The 18,432-nt window shown below is 42.7% G+C and overlaps 1 protein-coding gene across 1 annotated transcript in view; it reads right to left on the bottom strand.

The window, feature by feature from the left end:
* Nucleotides 1-18,432, bottom strand: part of KIRREL3 (kirre like nephrin family adhesion molecule 3) — a 691,985-nt gene that overhangs the window by 43,155 nt on the left and 630,398 nt on the right.

The raw sequence follows: 18,432 nt of genomic DNA, 5'->3' as shown, positions 1-18,432 counted from the left end.
TTCCAATTTTTGTGTGTAATAGTCTTGCTGCAGGTTATTAGATATAATAATAATTTCCAATATTTGTTTTCAATATCATTATTTGTTAAACTGATTATTTAATAGATAAATTTAATAAATAGAATTCAGGTAACATTGGGTATTCTATCGTAATGTTTTTGTAATTAAATTATGTATTTGGTAACCCAAGACCTCATTCCTGTATTACTTGAAATATTTCCATTTCATTCTCGGCTTTCTTTTCTCTCCACCCAGACAAATAATTTTTTGTTCCAGTCTTAAATAGGAGTTCATTTATAATAATTGGGAGATTTTGAATAAAAATAAATTTTGAGAGATCGTCATTTAATTGAGGAAATTCTTCCTATAGGATAGTCCTAATGTATTCCATTTTCTTAATTCTTTTTTTATTTTATATATTTTATAACTTTTACAAACATAGACTCAACACACAATAACAATACCCTATACACAATTCGACATATCTTCCCACTTTCCTCTCCTCTCCAACCCACCTAAGACACTCCAACAATTCAACACAATACAATAACATGTCCCTCCTACAAAACTATAAAACATTTAACATATATGTACCTTCCTGCTCCTTGCAGCCTTGCAAAAGGTTTTGTTTCCTTTCCTTTCTTTTAGGAAATCATAAATTCTCCTTCGTATGTTCACTTCACATCAAAGTAATTCCTTCAAATCATAACATGTCTACTTTACTATCCGTCGTTTTAATAAACCTTTCAATTTTAGCCTTAGCATTCCATTGTTAAGTAATTTTGATCTTCTTCTACTAAGTGATACTCAGTTTTCTTTTCAGCGTCACGTTATATCCTGATTTTAAATCAATCTTACTATTCCCATTGTACAAAATTACATCCATATTACATTCTTCCATGTTTCTCTTAGAATCTATAAAAAATTCCCATTCCCTTCCCCAAATCTTCTTCTGGTTTGTTTTTTATCCAGCATGTCAATTTATCAATTTCTGCAACCCTCAGTACTTTTATCATCCACTGTTCCATTGAAGGGGTTTTCTTCCAATTTCCAAGCCTGCGTATGTTATTCTTGCACATGTGAAAGATAAATAACAATTTCCCAAATTCCTTTATCCAATTCATCATTTATCATACACTAACAGAAAGGTTTTTCTGTAAAAATGTTATGGGATTTTTAATTCAATTGTTATTATCTTATAAATTTGAATCCAGTATTGTTTGGCAATTTTACATGTCCACCACATATGAAGTACGTGCCAATGTCTTTCTTACACTTCCAACATATGGATTATTGTTATTTTTTTTACACATCAATGCGATTTTTTGTGGGGAACAAATGCCACCTGTAATACAGTTTATAAGTGTGTTCTCTTTAACTTATATTTATTCTTTTCCATGTTTTTTCCCATTTTTCGTAGTATATACTGTGGTCCCACATGCTGAGCCCATCTAACATGCTCTCTCTGATTACTTCTTCCTCTGGGTCTCCCATCTAACAACATTTTGTAGATCTAGTAATCATCTTTTTTCCCCCTTTATCAATTATTTCTTCCCATCTGGTTTTTGTCTTATTAACACCAGACAATTTTCATCCATTTTCCATCGTTCTCCTTAATTGCCTATACAGATACCAGTGACAATTGATGTCAAGAATGCTTTTCGGTTCCTCTTGAGATTATTTCTTTAGTTCCTTTTTCATCTTTTAAAATCTCATGTATCTAGCCATTTGACCCTTGGGATACTTTCTTTACTGAAAAAGGCCTCATGCGTGAGCACATTATTAGCATTTGTTGACTCAATTCTTGATTTTAACTTTTTTCCCATACTTTCAGAATCGCCTTCTATAATATGGTTTCTTACTTTCTTTGGTATTTATCTTTGCCATAAAACAGGTATCCATGTAGGCCGAATCTCAGATTGTCCCCTTCTAATGTTAACAATTTGTCTTCCTCTAAAGTTATCCAGTCAGCTATTCACGTCATGTTTGCAGCCGATAATAAAGTTTAAGATTGGGTAACCAAATCCCCTCCTGTCTTTATTGTCCCATATTAATTTTTGCTTTATTTCTAGCTGTTTCTTTTCCCAAACAAAACTAAGGATTTCTTTTTGCCATGAATCTAAAGGTTTAAAGATTGCAGCACGGGATAGTTTGGAATAAATATAACATTCTGGAGGATATTCATTTGTAAAACCGAGATTCTTCCCATTATAGAGAGTCACAGATTCCTCCATTATCTAAGTCTTTCTTAATTTCCCCCTGTTTTTTCAGTTATTATGAAAGAGGTCCACATTTTTATCAGTAATTATTGTTAATAATCTAAATATTTGACCTTTCTTTTTATCATAAAGCCACTTACTTCTCTAATTTTAATTTATTTTTATTTGGTTCCATGTTTTTCCATAATTATTTTGAATAAATCCGAATTTGTATTCGTAATTATTATTCCTAATATTTTATAACTTTTTTTCTATTTAAAATTCAGCTATCTTTCTAATTCCACTTGTTCTTAAATTGACATATTTTTGATATTACTGTATAGCTGTTTTCTTTTGTTTATTTTGAAAACTTGGCTAAATTCCCAAATTCCTCTTAATTCTGTTTTAATAATTCTATTTCTTAAAGGGGTCATTCTAAAAAATTACAACATCATATCAGCAAAAGCGCGAATGTGTATATCTTTGCCGCAGATAATGGGTCCATGAATTAATTAATTCTTGGCTTTCCCCTCCACTAATAAGACTTCTAATATCATTATAAATAATAATGGTGATAGGAGACACCCCTGTCTTGTTCCCCCTTTTAATTTAGAATGGCTTAGCCTTTCTCCATTGGTTTAATTTGTGGCCGATTAGTCAGAGTAAATTTTTTGATTCAATTTATAAAGTTATCCTCCTAATTCTATTTTCTCCATTACTTTAACATAAAATTCCATTAACACTATCGAATGCTTTTTCTGCATCTAATAGAATCATCCCAGATTTTTCTCACTGTGGAGTCTAATATTCAATTATATCTAATACTATTCTTATATTATCTTTCATATTTCTTTCTGGTAGAACCCGACAGTCTTTATTAATCAATTTTAAAATATATTTTAAAAATTTTTTTTTTGCAGTTTTGATTATTTGAGTTTCGATTTCGATTTTGGTTAGGTTAGGGTTCGATTTTGCAGTGTTGGATATTTGCGGTTTGATTAATATTTGTCTCTAGGAATCTCAAGGTCCTTCAGCACAATTTGCTGAAGTCGACGGTACAATGGTGCTAAAGAACGTAAGAACACTTCTCTAGGCAGTTGAAGGTCCTCCAGCATGATATATGATTACTGTCATCTTGGTCCGCAGAGGGAGCGATCAGGCAGACCCAGCAACATCAGGGACTGCCTGAAGGAAGAGGCCCTCCCTCCTCAACTGTCATCTCGGCCTCAGAGGGAGCGATCAGTGCAGACCCAGCAACATCAGGGACTGCCGGAAGGAAGAGCCCTCCCTCCTCAACTGTCATCTCGGCCTCAAAGGAAGCCGATCAGGCAGACCGCACACATCAGGAACTGCCTGAAGGAAGAGGCCCCTCCCTCCTCAACTGTCATCTCGGCCTCAAGGGAGCGATCAGGCAACCCAGCAACATCAGTGATTTCCTGAAGGAATAGGCCCCTACCCTCCGCACTTTAACTGTACATCTTGGCCTCAGATGGAGTGATCAGGCAGACCCAGCAACATTCAGGACTGCCTGAAGAAAGGCCCCTCCCTCCTCAACATGTCCCCCCCCCACCCCATCTCAGCCTCAGAGGGAGCGATCAAGCAGACCACATCACATCAGGGAACTGCCCCTTGAGGAAGAGAGCCCCTCCCTCCCTCAACTGTCATCCCTCGGCCTCAGAGGGAGCGATCAGTCAACCCAGCAACATCAGGGATTGTCCTAATGAAAGCCCCTCCAACTCCTTTAACTGTCATCTTGGCCTCAGAGGGACGATCAGGCATACCCCTACAACTGATCAGGGACTGCCTAAGAAGAGGCCCCTCCCTCCTCAAACTGTCATCTGGCCATCAGAAGGAGAGCATCAGGGTCAAGACCCAGCAACATCAGGGACTGCCTGAAGGAAGAGGCCCCTCCTTCCTCAACTGTCATCCTCGGCACTCAGAGTGAAGACGATCACAGACCACAGCAACATCAGGGATTGCCCTGAAGGAAGAGGCCCCTTCCCTCCTTTAACTGTCAATCTTTGCCCTCAGAGGAGACGATCAGACAGACCCAGCAACATCAGGGACTGCCTTAAGGAAGAGGCCCCTCCCTCCTTTAACTGTCATCCTTTGGCCTCAGAGGAGCGATCAGGTCAGACCACGCACATCGGGACTGCCTGAAGGAAGAGACCCTCCCTCCTTTAACGTCATCTTGGCCTCGAGGAGCGATTCAGGCAGACCCATTTTTTTCTCACACTGTTGCATAAATTTCTCATTAATATACATGTTAGTCTGTCCATGGTTACCATTCTCTTTAATTCACTAACCATTCTTCTACATCAGTATTTTTGATTTTCCAATATCTTAGCGAAGGTCACTCTTGCTGTAGCAGTCTTTGAATTTGTAACGGCCCTGTATTCAGATTATCATGCGGGTGGCACGTTGGCATGATTGCAAATGCTCCCTGCTCACCTTAACAGCCATCACCACACTGAGCAAAGGAAGTCTGTTCAGCTGCCGATCCAGCTGGAAGGAGAAAGGCATTCTCCAGGCCCTTCCACCAGTGAGCAAAGTGCAATGAGGAATGAGTCCTGCTTTGATTGTCCATAACTTTGCTCACTGGTCGGAGGCTGAACACATCCTTTCCCTTGAATCATAGAATCAGAAATAGAATCCTAGAGTTGAAGAGGCCGCAAGCACATCCAGTCCAACCCCCATCTGCCATGCAGGAAATCATAATCAGAGCAGCCCCAGTGACAGATGGCCATCCAGCCCTGTTTGAAGACCTCCAAGGAGGGAGACTCCACCACTCTCCAAGAGAGTTTGTTCCACTGTCAACAGCCATCGGGAGGAGTTGGGCCAGGGTATTTTTTAATACATCTGCCATCCTTTCATTGCATGCTGTACAGGGCATTGGGGTAGTGAAACGGCCTTCTGGTTGTCAAAATTCTGGTAGTCAACAAACTTTCAAGCCTCTTTCTAGGTAAGTTACTTTGAAGACTTGAATGAAACACAAACTATATCTCAGTATTAGCTGCACAAAAAGATATTTTTAGTACCCTCCAGGAATAAATTGTTCGTCGTCCTCCAGTCGGCTGGGACTTCCCCTGTCTCCAGGAGTTCTCAAAGATTATTATGGCCAATGGCTCCGATATACATTTGCCGTCTTTTAATACCCTTGATGTAGTTCGTCTAGTCCATTACCTCAGGTTGAGCACCCTTTGCTTTTCTGAAGAAGACTGAGGCAAAAAAGGTGTTGAATAATTCTGCCTTTCCTCTGCTCCTGTTAGCATTTTGCCATCCTCTCCACACAGTGGCCCTACTGTTTTCCTTTTCTTCTTTGCTTTGGACAAGCGTCCAGAAATTCAGTTCAGCATGTTTTCACAGTAAACGTTTTATACAAAATTAATATGCACATGAAATGAAAACAACTAGATCAAGTACAATAATGTGCTGGTGGGCAGTCCTTATCTGGTTTCCCCATTTCTCTATGGTTTGCTTTTTACACATGCACAGTAAAAGATTCTGGAAGCAGCAGCTGTTACTTTGCTGTTGTAAGTCAGCATAAACAGCTAAGAAGAATCAGCTAGAGCAGAATCCCATCCTTTCCCAGCTTCAACTTTACTGTATGTTTACTGCACGCTGCAGATGCTTTGCTACAAACTGAAATCTGTTTTTCCAAGCCCTTGTTCACCATCCTCTCAATGCAAATGCTGCTAAAAATCTTCCAGATGAAAAGGAGGAAAAGAGGGCTTAGCTGATGTAAGAAGAACTTAAAAAGAAGCTTCTTGTCAAGGCCTTGATAACTGAGGTCTAGCACTGTATATAATAGCATTGACAGGTTTTCGTAACAGCAATAAGGACAGCTGAAAATCATGTCATACAGGTTTGACAGTCAGGAAGCAGCTGTTAACAAGTTTGTGTTCTGCTCCTATATACTAAATGAAAGTAGTGATTTCAGTCATGTATTTCTCTGTAAAATCAATACATTGTCCACATTTACAAATTATAGTATGCACTATTTCTGTCTTTACAAAGGATCTACTCCAAAGTTTGGAAGAAGGGTTAATATCTTGTTCCGTCTTTAAAAAGGCTTTTCAAAATTAATAATAAGGGATTCATCACATCCTATAACGGACAAGCTTTCTGGCCCCCAAACAAGAGACCTCCCTTACAATAAGGGACACCTGTACTCTAGGGGCATAACCGTGGTGTTGTGTGTGCATGTTTTCTGAAGGGGGCACAAGGAGTATAGTAGCCCTTTGCGCACCCACATATCACTCCCCACCATCCATAACTTCCTTCCAAGAAGGCAGCTGTGCTTTTCTTGCTGGTGATACCAGCAGGCCCTTATCAGATGAGTGTTGAACGGGGGTCTTCGTCACTGGGCGGTTTCGATTTCGCGTATTTCGCAAAGTACCATCATACCACCATTCGAATGGCCCAATCTGCACTCACGTAATGCGCTAGCTGCCAAACTGAATGCGTACTGGCTCTCTTTTGGAGCGTGTTGGCCAGAGCGCTGATAAGGGGATTGGCGATATCCGGATTTTTTCTCTGTTCGATCTCATGCGAATGGTCTGGTAGGAATGCCCAGTCCTGAACTCCATCGCAAGACCCCACAGATTCCAATTTTTTACTTCTGGTGGTCTTTCCTCTTTGCCGGTTCCAGGGAAGCGGGGGGGGGGGGGCGGTTCCAGCGCCTCCCCTCCTCCTCCTGCTTGAGATCCAGCTGGGCTGCATCCCAGGCAGGAAACAGGCGGGGGCCCACTAGAATCGCGGCGATCGCCGCCGTTCCAGCGGCCTCCTCCTCCTCCTCCCGCTTGAGAAGCAGATCCTGGCTGCATCCATCCCAGGAGGAGGAGAGCGCGGGGGCCGCTGAAATCGCAGTTCCAGCAGCCTCCTCCTCCTCCTCTCGGCTTGGGAGCCAGCCTAGGCTGCCTCTCAAGCCGGGAGGAGGAGGAGAGGAGGAGGCCGCAGGAACGGCGGCGATCGCCGCGAGTTCTAGTGGCCCCACGCCTGTTCCCTGCCCTGGGATGCAGCCCAGGCTGGATCCCAAGCCGGGAGGAGGAGGAGAAAAGCCGCTGGAATCACGGCGACCCCAAGAAAGGCCATCCAGTCACAACCTCCTTCTGCCATGCAGGAACTCTTAATCAAAGCATCCCCATGACTAGATGGCCATCCAGCCCTTTTGACAGCCGCTGGAACTGCTCCTCCCCCCCCCAGAATACAACATACACACACACTCAACACACACACGCAGAACGGGGCATTGCTAATTTGTTGCAAGGGAAGGTCATGGTTACGTTAAAACCAAGCAGGAATGTAGAGAGGAAACAGTAACGGGCACGTTGTATCGCGATTGTTAATGTGCATGAGCTGGCCTCCAGCGTTTATGGGCTGTCATGACGGGACCTCCTTTCACCCCGGAAGCGTTAAGGTCGCAACCCATGCAGGGCACCACTGAGCAGGTGCGAGGGGGCCGATACGAATCGGCCAATCCTCAAGTTGAGCACCGGTGTGACAAAACATTCTGCACTGAATGCACTTCGCGCGAATGCGGATTGGCCAATTTGAATCCTGCCAATGCGGAAGGACTCCCAGGTATGACAGTACATTGCGTTATGACGCGAATTCGAATCGCCCAGTGCAGAAGACCCCCAGTTCCACACTCATCTGATAAGGGCCACAGAGAGGAAGCAATAATAGTGAAGATGAAGTTGGTCTGGTCTCCAAGGTGAAGAAGAAGGTGACAGTGTCCATGAATAAAGTGAAGCCTTCTCCTTCCCCCAAAGGTGAGATCAGCCACTTCTTCATGATCAGGAGCAGCAGCCACAACCTCTTCTGAGTCTCTAAGCTGCTGAGTAAAGACACAGAACTGTGTGGAAATGCTGCCTGGTTGATGTACCATCTCAGACAATGTTTTCTTGGCAGTACTTACACATTATCATTGTCTCTCATATTATGGAATCATATAATCATAGAGTTGGAAGAGACCACAAGGGCCCTGATCAAGTCCAACCCCCTTCTGCCATGCAGGAACTCTCAGTCAAAGCATCCCTGACAAATGGCCATCCAGCCTCTGTTTAAAGACCTCCAAAGAAGGAGACTCCATCAAAATCTCCGAGGAAGGAGTGTGTTCCACTAACAGCTCTTACTGTCAGGAAGTTCCTCCTAATGTTGAGCTGGAATCTCTTTTCCTGGTGCTTGCATCCATTGTTCTAGGTCCCAATCTCTGGAGCAGCAGAAAATAAACTTGCTCCCTCCTCAATGTGACATCCCTTCAAGTATTTAAACAGGGCTATCATATCACCTCTTAATCTTCTCTTCTCCAGGCTAAACATCCCCAGCTCCCTGAGTCTTTCCTCATAGGGCTTCATGGTTTCCAGACTCTTCACCACTTTAGTTGCCCTCCTTTGGACACATGGATCCAGATTATCAATGTCCTTTTTGAATTGTGGGGCCCAGAACTGGACACAATATTCCATGTGGGGTTAATATATCTGAATATTTGTTGGGTCGATGGACAGAAATGTCCGATAGGCCATGTCAATAGAGAAGGCTTCTTAGATTAGGTCTATTCTCTCTTGCTTAACTTCCTTTGGGTAGTGACATCAACACATGATCTATGGGTCCAGATAGATACTTACAGAAGGAGCTGTTCCTTCTGATGAATAGTTGCAAATAAACATTTCCCAAAAACAGGCAGTCGTTTTTGCTTTGTGGTACATTGATTTGAAGGGAGACCATGCTTCAGTTTCCCACTCAGCTCTTGGAAACCCACTGGATGATCTTGGGCAAGTCACATTTTCTCAGCCTCAGAGGAAAGCAATGGCAACCCTGCCCCCCGAACAAATATTTCCAAGAAAACCCCATGTCAGTTTCACCTTAGGTTTGCCGTAAATCAGAAGTAACTTGAATGCACACCGCAGCAGACTTTTGCTTCTATCTAAAGATGGGACATAGATGTTTGTCCAGTCATGAAAATTAGGAGACAAACTTAACACAGGTGCTCCAATGTCACAAAGTAAGAGGAAATAAGGTTACAAATACCTGGAGTGTATCTGAATTAGCATCCCTGCCTCTGAGGCAAAGGCTTCCTAATTGATAACCTTGTGCCACTAGCCAAATCAATATTTAATTTAGTAGTTTTCGTCTACCTTTTTCTTGACAGTGTTCTCTTCTAAGACCACTTATCCCCTGAGGCACTCCTGGCAATTGACAAAATTAATTAATTAATTAATTAATTAATAGATCAGAATAGAATTTCCCAAAACCTTATGTGGCAAGAGGGACCATTTTTTTGTGATGCGTTTGTTTCTTTTTCTTTCCCCTAGTGGTTTACTGCTTCTTCCTATTTTCTGTCTGCAACTAGAAATAATGCCTTCGCCAACAAAGCTTTACCATTTAATCACAATGAAAAGCCAATTACAGTCCTGAAGAGTCCTCTCTTAGAGACAACACTCCTTAAATAACTTGTGGCTTGTAATGTCATCCAAAAAACAACAACAGATGTGTATTAAACCCATTAAAATACGTCCCCGGGGAGCCTCTCCACTGTATACATAATTTGTTCATGATGCTTCCCCCGCCTGCTCTTCTTCTTATTAAAGCAGTAGTAGGAATTGCCTTTTGTGAGACCTGCCCTACCACCCATGACCTGTCCTCAGCTCGCTCAGGCTTTTCTTGAGTCCCAGCCAAGAAATTATAGGTTGTAAACCAGTGGATTTTGGGAACTTCAAGAGAGACAGAAGCCCCTGTGCTGTTACTGTTATATCATGAATTGTGTGCTCTTGGAAACGAGAGCAAGGTAGTCACTCTGGTGTAATACCAAACTACTGGCTGAACTGAAGTGGTTCAGAAAAGATGCTCCACAGCTCTCTTTGGGAGATTAATTTGAGGATTCTCTGGGTCCCTCTCCTGCCTGAGCTGGATGGGACCCTTTGAGACCACCTTTTATCTAAAGAACTCAGTGCCACCACCCAATGATTAACTCATAGAGTCATAGAGTTGGAAGCCCCTTCTGCCTTGCAGGAACTCTCAATCAAAGCATCACTGACATATGGCTATACAGCCTTTGTTTAAAGACTTCCAAGGAGGGAGACTCCACCACAACCTCCGAGGAAGAAGTGTGTTCCACTGTTGAAGAGCCCTTACTCTGGAGGTTCCTCCTAATGTTGAGCTGGAATCTCTTTTCCTAGAGCTTGCATCCATTACTCCATGAGAAAACAAGCTTGCTCCTTCCTGAATATGCATCCCTTCAAGTATTTAAACACGGCTATCATATCACCTCTTAACCTTCTCTTCTCCAGGCTAAACATCCCCAGCTCCCTAAGTCTTTCCTCAGAGGGCTTCATGGTTTCCAGACCCTTCACCATTTTGGTCCCTCTCCTTTGGACACATGGCCCCAGTTTCTCAATGTCCTTTTTGAATTGTTTTGCCCAGAACTGGACACAATATTCCAGATGGGGCCTGACCAAAGCAGAATAGAGTGGCACTATTACTTCCCATGATCTAGACACTATACCTTTATTGATGCAACCTAAAATTGCATTGGCCTTTTTAGCTGCCGCATCACACTGTTGACCATCTTCAACTTGTGGTCTAGTTGGACTCCTAGATCCCTTTCACACATAAAGGTCTCCTTAAGCCAGGTGTTCCCCATGATCCTATATCTATGCAATTCATTTTTCCGCCTCAAGTGCAGTACCTTACATTTCTCCGTGTTGAAATTCATTTTGTTAGCTTTGGCCCAGCTTTCTAGTCTATTCAGGTCACTTTGAATTTTGATCCTGCCCTCTGGAGTATTAGCTATTCCTCCTAATTTGGTGTCATCTGAAAATTTGATAAGTGTGCCTCCAATTTTGTTGTCCAAGTCATCCTTAGCAACACATTGGGACATTGCTGGGGAATTCGACAGGTACCTCCCTCGTTGCATCCTCCCATTTGCCATTTCTAAAAGACTATATAAACCACAAAACAGAAGGGAGAGGGAAGGGGACAGTATCACCAATTATTCCATTAGTTGTTACTCTACAAAGAAACTTTTTAAAAACCCCATTATAATTGGCTAGGTACTTCGTGTAGAAAACAGATGATCTGAATGTTAATTAATTCCAAAATAACAATTTCAGAAAGTGACAAGCTTTGTCTGTCTTAACTGAAAAGTGTCTGATCTTTCTCGGTTTTTCCAAGTCCAGACTAAGTTTGCTAATTTCATTATAGACAAAATTTTTGTAATTCTCCCTAGCTGTTCCACTATTGATTAGATTTTTTGTTGCTAACGTCGTTTATCACAACTATTGTCTGCTACAGAATTGCTCTTGATATTCTTGATTCTAAGATGTAACATTTTTGATTATCCTATTGTTTGTGATTACCTTGTAATTTGCAAGCTGAGTTGGAAAGTTAGCAGAAAAGGGCTGAAGCTTTAATTAACAATAATAATAATTTGTTTTATTTATATACCGCTATTCCAAAGATCATAGCGGTGAACAGCAAGTAAGCTAATTAGCAAGTAAGCTAATTTGCCCCCAACAGTCTGAGTACTCATTTTAGCGACCTCGGAAGGATGCAAGCCTGAGTCGAGCTTGGGCCCTTTAGCTGGTCTTGAACTCGCAACCTTGTGGTTTCGAGTGAATGGCTGCAGTACAGGCATTTAACCACTGTGCCACCAGGGCTCCTTAATTAATTAACAGTTAATTAATTAATTAACTGTTAATGAGCTTAATATCTGTCTCAAAAACAACACATTAACTATTAGCTGTTAACTCTTTTCTCCCAAATTTGCCATCTCTGCTCATGAGAGCTTCTTGTGTAATCCTGGGGCAACATGGAGCAAAGTAACCTTTCCCGTAGGTGAAAATTATCACACTAGCACACGCAGTGACCAGTGTTTTTATTTTATTTGTTTGCTTTGCTTTATATATATTGATTGAAGTCCTGTATACACCAGCTTCATTAGTATTATTCCTGACTTGTTCGTGTTGGACTGCAAACCAACATCTGTACATAGCTATGCCCGTGTAGTTCACACCTTTCTACTGTCCCAGTATGGCAGGGACAATCCCACTTAATCCTCTGTCCTACTTCTTTAACTGCTTTTATAATGTCCAAAGGCCTGAATGGACAGACCAAAATAAAACTGCTTTGGGTCAGTTTGGAGGTATGCTGTTTAAATGCTGCATGCATCCTAAGAGGTCAGAAGTTGCGCCAAAGCCATGCTCCAATCCTAAGGACTGGAGCGCAGCTTTGATGCAGCTTCTGGCCTCTTAGGATGTGTGTGTCATTTAAACAGCACACCTCCAAAGGGACCTGAAGCAGTTTCATTTTGGCCTGTCTGTTCGGGGCCCCAGTTTCTCTTTCCCTTTCCCCTTTATTGTTGCAGTTTGCTGCAAAATGAGGTCAAAATTCAAAAGCAGTTTCAATCTAATGCTTTAGCATGGGGAGAGGACAAGGGGCAGAAGCTTGCCTTTCCCAGTAGGCTCAGGAGAAAGTAAACTGCCGAATCCTCTCCTGGCTTGTGTGCTCTTCCTCAGTAATAATTTGCCATCTTGACCACTTTAATTCTGCTTTTCTACACATGTCTCAGTTTTCATTTGTGCATTGTTGGGTAGTATGGCAATTCTGTATCTGTTCCTACTGCTATGGCTTAATGGTGTGGAGGAAAGGGTCTGGAAACCATGCCTTATGAGGAAAGACTTAGGGAGCTGGGGATGTTTAGCCTGGAGAAGAAAAGGTTAAGAGGTGATATGATAGCCCTGTTTAAATACTTGAAGGGATGTCATACTGAGGATGGAGCAAGTTTGTTTTCTGCTGCTCAAGAGAATAAGGAACAATGGATGCAAGCTCCAGGAAAAGAGATTCCACCTCAACATTAGGAGGAACATCTTGGCAGTAAGGCCTGTTTGCCAGTGGAATAAATTACCTCGGTGTGTAGTGGACTCTCCCTCCTTGGAGGTCTTTAAGCAGAGGCTGGAGGGCCATCTGTCAATGGGATGCTTTGATAGAGAGTTCCCGCATGGCAGAAAGGGGTTGGACTGGATCAGGGCCCTTGGGGTCTCTTCCACCTCTATGATTCTAAGATGATTCAGACCATGGAGAAGTCACTGGTCTGCACTCAGGCAGGTGGGGGAAGCAAATGGAGTGCACCCACCTTTCCCTTCCTGGTGGAACTGGGAGCAACTGGATCTTTATGGTCTGGATCACTTCCTCCTCTCTTCCCTGGTATGTGACAGAAGCAGGGGTGGCTTCTTCCAGGGCTTGACAGCTTGCGGGTGGTGGAAGGGTTTTGGATGGAGCACAAGACCAAAAGAATGGTCCATTGTGTCCTGTCCCAAAAGGGATGTGCATGTGCGTAAGCCTTTCCCCACATAGTACTCTATAGAGGAAAGATATCACATTGGAATTGATGATGAGACAACACATTAATCCTTTTTACAATTTTTAAAAAGTAGACCAGATTAGTCTCTCCCTCATCACCTCAAATAGCTTCATTGGCTGCTTGAGAGACAAAATGCTTTCATGCAGACCAAAGCTGGGTGCATAGGATATTTCCTGACCTCTAACATGTCTTGGGTGTGCTGTTTTCTGAGTGGCAAATGCTTGTGCAACACTTCTCTGCAGATGGGATGGCATCTGGTGCCCAGGCAGGTGTTCCCTAGAAAGTTACTTGTACAAACAGACTGGACTCTAGGCCCTATGTGTTTGGAGAAGGGAACAGATAATAACTGATCCAGTTCCCAGTAGGAGGGTATTATGTGTGACAGATGGCTGCACAGCAGCAAACACTCCACACTTAGCATTAGTATGCTATCTATTTTATTCATCTCAGCCTTAATAATAATAATAATAATAATAATAATAATAAATGGCTTGCCTTCTGTTAAAAAATAAAGCGAACTGAAGTGAAAAGGAAGCACACAGGAAAAACAACAACACAGGATTTTACAACCTGGATTTATATCACAAGGAAACCAGAGCAAGAAAATACATCTTGCTTTGCAGAACACCATCTTGCTGTAGATATTTTAATTGGTTTGTGTATTGTGAAGGAGGTGAGTCAAAAGACATCTCTGGCTCTGGGTATACAGGGCCAGCTCCTCCAAGGCATTTTACAGCCTGATGCGAAGGACAATGCAGTGTGCCTTCGGCATTCTATATATCCAAGTCAGTCAGACTAGTAGGTGATGGAAACATGCCCTCCAACACATCTGATCAGAACAGGTTGGTTTATAAGACCTGTGTTGCCCCTACATTTCTGTGGTAGAGAAGAGACAAATGCTAAATGGGCTGCTGCTACTGCCTCTCCAGCATCTGATATCTGAATCGGTTGCCTCCTTCTGCATAACAGTAGAGCTGGCTCTGATGGTATAAAATTGGCCTTGCCCCAAGTCTCCAATATTTGTGAGTCATTTGCAGGGAGGAGACAGGGGTGCAAAATTTCCAGTTTTGAGGGCTCTACTCCAAGCAAGAAGAAAGGGCTGTGTCCAGGTTTCTAGCCCAGCTAGGAAAGCAACAGCTTAGTTCAATTTGGAAGGCTTAATGGACCTGTTGCTGCTACTTGCAGAGACCAGGGGATCTGTGTATTTCCTTAATTGGCTTCCTCCTTCCTTCTCACTCAGTGTGGACCCAGGGCTCACCCTCTATTCTCCTCTGTATCCACTGTCTGGCTAGAGGAAAGTAGTCTTGATTAAGGATTCTGTCAGAAATCCCCTGCATTCATATATTCATTTGGGGTTTCTGTCATGAGGGTTATGTGTTTAGGGTTTTGTTTACCGTAGATATTATTAGAATAAGTTTATAATGGGTTTGATATATATATTGGTTTCTTAGAATATACTAGAAGGAGATAGATTGATGGTTAGCTTCTGTGCTTGCTTATTAGGATTGGAATGTTACAATGTTAGGGAGTTACCCAGCCAGGCAGAGACTGTTACTGAGTTGGGAGGGGGAGTTTAACCTAAAGAGTTGTTGCTATAGCTTATATGATGTTATGGTAATATGTTCATGGTACTTATATATATTGCTATTGTATTTTAAATGCTGCCATGTCTTTTGGGTTGTGGGATGATGGGATATATAACCATGCTTGATTATACTTATAGGCTGTTAAGGTTCATTATTACTTAGTCTAGTGGTGAAGGATGTTTGTGCTTCAAGGCCACAGGTGCAAGGAGGAGATAACGCCTTGTGAGAACTTAATTGTTTTGAGAGTTTGCCAGAGATCCCGGACTAGAGGACATTACATCATTGGGGAGGAGATTCCTCACTGCGTGGGAAAGACTTATCCAATTAATTTGCTTTATTGCTTTATGGGGGTGGGTATGCTTGTGGGACTATATAACCCATCTGTAACTATGCATCTTCATTCCTGACAAAAAAAGTCACTTCTCTTGTATGTGCACTATTTTCAATAAAGTTGGTACTTTTACAGCCCAGCCTCTTATTGGAAAAGGAGACTGCAAGCAGGAGCCTGACAGGTTTATTCTACCATTTCCTTAAATCCGTAACAATACTTTCATTTCACCTTGAACTAGGAGCAGCCCCTTCAGCTGAGATTTCTGTCATAAACTTCCAAATAGGAAAATATGGCGCGTTACAGACTGCTGGATTGCGGCGGTCTGGCTCCATCTCCACGCGGCTCCCGGACGCTCCAAGGAAGGAGCGCGGAAATTGCGCTCCTTCCTGGGCCCTGGAAGAGACGCCATGAGGCGCTCGCTGCGCAATTGCGGCGTCACTTCCGGAGCGTGACGTGTGGACGCACAGCGTCCGCTACGTCAATATGGCGGTGGCCGTGTGGAACGGCTGCCGCCATTTGTCACGGACTCTGTCTGTGATAGGGTTAGGGGCGTCTGGAAGAGATGCCCCTTTTTCAAACTGCTACATCCTCAGGACGTCCCTAATGGCGGTCTGTAACCCGCCTATGTTCTGTCTTGTGTTTATCTTTGAATTATGCTGTGAGTACCTGTGGTTGGTACTTAATGCAAAACACTGTCAGGGTCTCAGGGCCTGGGACAATCGTGAACTGGCAACCCTAGATAAAAATATGGCTTCACTTCACTCTCTTTCTTATGGGAGTTTATCACATGGGACGAATCTCGTGCAGAAACTAAATTAAAACTGAAAACAACCAGTGTTTGCGGGTTGTGACATTCAGGGTTAACTCTAACAGAAAGTTGAAAAAAACTGCGTTTGTGGGATCCAGACAAACGTTGAGACAACATTTGCATGAAAGAGAAATAACACGAAAATAACCTAAATGCCAAGTCATCAAAAACAGCTCCTTTTTACTTCCACTAAATTCCGAAAGTGTAAAGGAGCTTTCCATTCTGCTTATTTTCACGTTATTTCTCTTTCACGCCAACGCATCTGACAAACAACACCTGGATTTTAAAATCCCGGGGATTTTGCCAATCCACCCTCCGTGTGATGAACTCTATGGTGAGAGAAGTGAAGTCATAGAACAAGGGTGGGCATGCTCTAGAGGGATACATCCACTGATTTTGGACACCTATAATGCTGCATGCCCCTGCTGGTGACAACTGTCTCCTTTCCCCACAATTCCTGTATGCTTTTCCATTCCATTGGTCATTTACTGGCTATGGAAATGTTTCCCAGTATTATCAAGCTGTACTGCACCAAAGAGAGAAGGCTTTATACAAAGAGGTACTGGGACATCCCTTGATCAAACTGGGGTGTAAATATTCAGTTATTTCAACCTTACATGAGCAGATGAAGAATTCCTCCTGATTTTTTCCTCTGGTGCAGGGAAAAAATTGACTATTTCTGTATAGTTCTCACCCAGTATTTGTTGTGTTGCAGCAGAGAGACCAGGTTGGCCCCATCCCTTATGCCACCAGGCTTTGTCAAACTGACAATCCTGTACAGCGTTGATATAGAGTTTGTACAGCATATAGAGTGTTTAATATATTTTAAATTTCAATGTGTAATGTTTTTAACTTTTTAAAAATGGTTCTTTTAAAATTTGTATTTACATTTTAATGCATTCCATTGTTTTTAACTTGTACTGTTTTAGATTTTGATAGCCGCCTTGAGTCCCTCTACCTGGAGAAGGGTTAAATAAATAAATAATATTAGGCCTTCAAGTTATTTCTAACTTATGGTGGCCCTAAGGCATTTGGGAGGGGGGTTCTTGGCAAGATTTGTTCAGAGGGGTTTTGGCTTTGCCTTCCTCTGAGGCTGAGAGAGTGTGACTTGCCCAAAGTCACTCAGTGGGTTTCCATGGCTGAGCAGAGACTGAAACCCTGTTCTACAGATTCATAGTCCAGCACTCAAACTACAGTCATATGTGGGCGCACTTTATGCGGCTTTCAGCATGCACTGAAAGCCGCGTGGGGAGAAGGGGCAGTACATCCTATAGGGACTAATGGGGTGCACACCCATAGCACATGCACGCCATCACACTGCCATGCTGCTGTGTGCACAAGCCCCATTCATTTAAATGGGGCTCAAGCATAGGCAGTATTTACTTTACACGGTAGAGTCCAGAACGGATCCCCTGCGTAAAGCAAGGGTGCACTGTACTGGCTCTCTTGCCCTGTATTTACACATCCTGAAATATTTTTGGTAATAATTCTGTGGCCCCCCACCCCCAACAACTGTGAGTTTTGTACAATCCCCAATTTTATTCTTCCTGTGTTTTCGCAGTATCAGGTAACCCATTTTTCAGCTAGGAAACAACAGCAAAAATTGTTTCTGTTTCTACCATTAAAAGTACATATGCAGGCATGACTCTGGAATATGCCATTCCTGCCAAGATTTCACATGGATACATTAGTTGAAGCAATGCCAGGGGGTGGTCCAGATGGCAAAGGTTATTCAAGAGGAAGAAGACACAAACTACAAAAGGTTGCAGGAATTTGCTTTTGTCTGACCCTACTGAGGAAGGCAAGTTTCTGTTCCTGCCTACCCTTTCCCTGCTGTGGAATTATAGAATCATAGAATCCTAGAGTTGGAAGAGACCGCAAGGGCCATCCAGTCCAACTCCATTCTGCCATGCAGGAACTCTCCATCAAAGCATCCCCGACAGATGGCCATCCAGCCTCTGCTTAAAGAACTCCAGGGAGGGAGACTCCACTACACTCTAAGGATGTGTGGCATACTTTGTATTTTGAACTCAGTTTGCAGCAACTGAAATAAGCTGAGGACAAAGACAGAATGTGGAAGGAGGAGAGAAAAACTGAGACATTCTGGATTAACCAGAATTTCCCTGCCAAATCAGGACACCTGGAAG

This window comes from Sceloporus undulatus, chromosome 6 (genome assembly GCF_019175285.1).
Source record: "Sceloporus undulatus isolate JIND9_A2432 ecotype Alabama chromosome 6, SceUnd_v1.1, whole genome shotgun sequence".
NCBI classification, from domain to species: Eukaryota; Metazoa; Chordata; class Lepidosauria; order Squamata; family Phrynosomatidae; genus Sceloporus; species Sceloporus undulatus.
The sequence above is the reverse complement of the archived record's forward strand: the minus strand, read 5'-3'. Positions and strand labels throughout refer to the sequence as shown.